This window comes from Benincasa hispida, chromosome 12, assembly GCF_009727055.1.
Source record: "Benincasa hispida cultivar B227 chromosome 12, ASM972705v1, whole genome shotgun sequence".
Lineage (NCBI taxonomy): Eukaryota > Viridiplantae > Streptophyta > Magnoliopsida > Cucurbitales > Cucurbitaceae > Benincasa > Benincasa hispida.
In genome coordinates, this window is record NC_052360.1 from 27,756,516 (window position 1) to 27,761,343 (window position 4,828).

General features: G+C 33.0%; 1 pseudogene; it reads left to right on the forward strand.

Moving 5' to 3' along the window:
* The first annotated feature begins 2,949 nt into the window (after positions 1-2,949).
* LOC120067472 lies at positions 2,950-4,603 on the forward strand (annotated as a pseudogene).
* The last annotated feature ends 225 nt before the right edge of the window (positions 4,604-4,828 follow it).

Here is a 4,828-nt window from a genome sequence, read left to right on the forward strand (position 1 = left end):
AGAAGCAAATAACAAAACAAGAATTTCAATGTAGAATGAGTGTCTATAAACTGCATGATCTGTTTAGTAGGAAATCTGAAAACAAAAGATTCAAGAAACAAAATTGTATTTCATGTTTTCAGATATATATTTAGTATTAAATTTTGAAATTGAATTCTAACAATCGTTTGAAATGTATTTGATACTATATTTATAAATCATAAAACTAGTTGTAGTTAGGAACTATGGCACATATGACCCATAATAAATGACATAAATGAAAAATAGGTACCCTTTCCAAAATCAATGGATTTTGGCCTTCTGCTTGTCCTTATTATGTGAAATTACCACATTAACCCTAAACACATTCTTTTTCTATTTTTTCGTTTTTGTAGCGTTTTTTCTTCTCTCTCTCTTTTTTTTTTTTCTCGTTTTTTGTGATTTCTTCTTCTTCCTTTTTTGCTTTTTTTCATGCGACTCTTTTTTCTGCATCTTTCTGCATTTCTTCATCCTTTTTTTACTTTTGTTTTTTTTCCCTACATTTCTTCATCCTTTTCATCCTTTTGTTTTTTTTCTTGCATTTCTTCCTAATTCCCCTTTTTTCCCTTGCGCTTCTTCTTCTTCTTCTTTTTGTGTTTCTTTGCATCATACATCAAACATAGAGTATAGAGCATTAGAGTATAGAGCATCAGAGCATCGAGCATCAAGTGAACTTATGAATCGAGCATATGTCGGCCTTTTGACCCTTAATCTCAAATTAATTACTTTTAATTAATTAATTAGTTAATTAATTAATATTTTGATGATAACAAATCTGCTTTTATTTATTAACAGTTTGAGTATTTTGAAGGGTCTGTTGTGTAGAGCTTGAAACAATGGTTCTAACGCAATTTGAATCACTTAAATCGAAACTCAAAGGAAGAAGATGACCGAAACAAGTTTAACAAAAAAATTCTGAGCTAATGACGTGGCATAATTTTTGTCATCAAAGTGAACCAATTGAAAGATGCCACTTGGAGCATGAGAGGAAGAACACATGGTGGCTTTTGAGATTTTGGATTGGTTTCAAAAAGAAAATCATTTTAAAAGAAAAATGAATTTAATATTATTTTATGTTTGTATCTAACAGCTAGTTTTGGATAATTTTTTTTGTTGGATTTTAAAAGAAATGGTTTAAAAAGATATATATTATTATATTATTATTTTTTTGTTTCTGTCTAACGGCTAGTTAAGTTTAAAATCTCCATAATTAATTTTTCTTTTCCAAGATCCAATGACCCTAATTAAATGTGGTTTTTAACCATTTTTCCTCTCTATTTAAACATTTCATCTTTTCCAAATTTTAACAACAATTTTTACACTATTTTTCAATCCTCCATAACTCAAAGCCACCATTGTTATTCTCTCTCTAAGCTTCAGGTTTCTTCTTTTCATCTTCTTCTTGAGAGAGTTATTTTATGTCATGAAGATTGATTAGTTATGAGCTCAAACTTATATACCAAGTTTTTTTAGATACTTTTATTGTGTGATTTAAAACTTTTTTTAAAAAAATATTGTAACGGGTTGATCCTAACCCATGAAAAGGATCGAGTTTGCTCTTGAACCCGTAAAAGGAGCAAGGTAGTTGTTTGACTCTCATCTGTGGAAAGAGTAAAAGGAGATTTTTTAATTGAAATCCCAAGAGGCACTCGGGAGAGTGGATGTAGGTCGAGTTTGATTGAACGACTATAAAATTTACAGTGTCTACTTCTCTAACTCTTTATAATTATTTTGCATTTAATTTTAATTGCATGATTTTGTAATTGGTTGAGATTGGTTGAGTATATCGTTACATCATTTTTATCAATCTTGTTATTTAGTATAAATTAGAGTTTTTATTAATTTAATTGAAAAATATCTAATTACATCAAACTGTGCCTACATTAGTAAAAATTCTTGTTTATATTACTAATTAATAAAAGTTTGTTAATTTTTTTAATTGGGTCTATATTAGTAAAAAGTTCTTCACTAGTTTAATTAAACCCTATTCACCTCCCTTTAGGGTTTCCATACCAATCCAACAATTGGTATCAGAGACGGGTGCTCTTTTGTTTGTGACAAACATTTTCATAAATATTTTAGATTGATACCTATTGCTTGATTTTCTCACTCCTACAATTGGTATCAGAGCGGGTAACTCTTCTACGTAAATTATTTTTCAAGTACTATTTTGATATCTAAATCATCTTATTAATATTTTGAAAAATTATTTAAAAGCTTAAATTTTATGGCAACTTTAGAAAATCATTTTCTTGATAAACCTACATTCTTTGATGGAAATAAAAATTGAAGGTACCCCTGTGAGGGAAACCTTGAGCGGAAGCGGGATTGTCCCAAATCCTAATTAATTTTAGAAAAGCAAATTTACAGAAACTAATTACAGATCATGCATTTATAAAAAATATAACATGCTATAAAAAGATGAAAAGAAAAGAAATTTTAGGGTTTTCAGAAAACCTTACCATTTGAAGACTTTCTTCACAAAGAACCTTTCCAATTGGCACTACCACAAATGCAACCTTGCATTATAAGAATTTTGGGCTTTAATGTCGGTTGAAAAAAGTGAAACCAGATGTATAATGTCGGTTTTATTTTTTTATTTATTTTTAAAAGCGAATCTTTAATGTCGGTTTTAAACCGATATTGTAGGTATACCTTTAATGTTGGTTTTACCTACAATATCGGTTTAAAACTCACATTAAAGATCCGTTTTTTTTAAAAACCCATTCCCCCCCATTTTTTCAATTTTCTTTTTCATTTCATTCCCAGACTTCCCTATCTATCTCTTTTCTAAACCCTATTTTCCCCATCATCGACTGCCGCCGCTCGTCGTTCCCGCTCGACACACGCTGTCCCTTTTTGTGCAACCTAGCGTCGTGCAACCCATGCTGCCGCACCTAATCGCTTGCGTCTCATCAATCGCATGCGTCCATGTTGCAATTGTTGGTAGGAATAGAAGATACACTATTGTTCTGACCCTCTCCTGTTTCAGTCATTCCTTGCCCCTTTCAAAATGAGCCAAGCCATAGTTACAATGGTAGATTACGCAACTTGAAGCGAAGAATCCAACACCTACTCCTACTGAGGCCCTGACTCCGCTCAATGGCAAATGGATTCTCGCGTAAGTTCTCTTAATAATACCAAACTTGATACTAGTAACCTGGTTGGTTATTTCTCCAACAGTTGTTTTAATAACAGCTACCTCTTTGTACTATATGATTGAACTTCGTATTATGAATCGGGAAAAAGATTCCGAATCAACGAAACCTAGTAATTTTTTTCGGATGACTGAAAAGTTGGAACGAGTTTAATCAAATTTCTTTTTTGCTGACTAATCACACATCTCCCTTGCAAAGCTTCACGAATTTTTAAATATTATCGGTAATTTCTTGTACATGTTGATCTTGAATATCATATTTGGACTTAGTATCGACCTACCATGTGGCGTTGTTACTTCAGCTACTTCCTGTTGGGCGAGTCATATTGTTCTGTGTTAAACTAGAATGTATGGGCCATTTAGAAGAGGTTTTATTAAGTTTTGGTTTCCTTGATGGGATTCAGACTTGTGATTGAGATGACTGCAATTGTCCTTGCATCTGGTTTTGTATCAATTTCTTTGAATGTGGCCAGCTAGCTGAAGTTGCTAGCGTTGTTATGTTAAATCTTTGCTTCACTAAACCTTAGAAGGAAATCAAGAGAGTCTTTACAATAGCTTTTTACACCTGATAAACCCGCCTTAATTTTATATGGCCAGAGTTGTAATGTCTAGAGGATGATCATAACCTGCTAAAACTTTTTTTGTCCCCTTTTTTTTGTCTTTTGTTGAAATCTATTTGCTGTCTATTACGTACTATCAGATGATTGGTTGCAACAATTCTGCATTACAAAATTATGTCACCTTAAGTTTCTTAATATGAATGTTTGGGGATGTAGGTACACATTGTTCTCGGATATGTACCCACTGTTGTCTAAGAGTACATTTCCATTGGTCAAAGTGGAAGAAATTTCACAAACAATTGATTCAAAGAGCTTCACTGTCCAAAAATCCGTCCAGTTTTCTGGCCCTCTAGCCACCACTTCCATTAGTACTAATGCAAAGTTTGAAGTTAGAAGTCTCTAGTGTGTACAGGTAAGCTAGAATCTTTCGGTGATCCGACAGTCTGAACGGTAAAAAAAAAAAAAAAGGATTTTCTTGTCCGTAGGTGCAATCTCAACTCTTTTGACTTTGTAATAAGCTAATATTTATTTTCAAACTCAACTGTTTTTCCAAATAAAGTTTGAAGAAGGTGTCATTAGGATTCCCCAGCTAACGGATTCATTAATTATACCAGAAAATGTGGAGCTTCTCGGGTAGAAGATTGACCTTTCACCATTCAATGGCGTCATATCCTCCATTCAAGATACTGCTTCAAATGTGGCCAGGACAATATCGAGCCAACCACCGATCAAGTTCTCAATCCCAAGCAGCAGTGCCAAGTCTTGGTTGCTAACTACTTATCTCGATGAAGATCTTCGAATTTCACAAGGAGATGGTGGTAGCGTGTTTGTACTCATCAAAGAAGGCAGTGCTCTCTTATCTCCCTAAATATCTAGTTCAGGGAATTCATGGTTCTTTTTTATTCTTGTCTTTCTAAAAAACACAGTGGATTTATTTTGACATCAAATTACCTATAAAATGGACATCTCAGAATCTTGGAGTGGCCAAGCTTGCTCCCCATTTTAGATGAATCAAGTGCGCATAAATTTGTGAGGGATATGGACTTTAGGTGAGCCATGAAGTTGTCTATTGCTGGTATATTCTCAACTATGG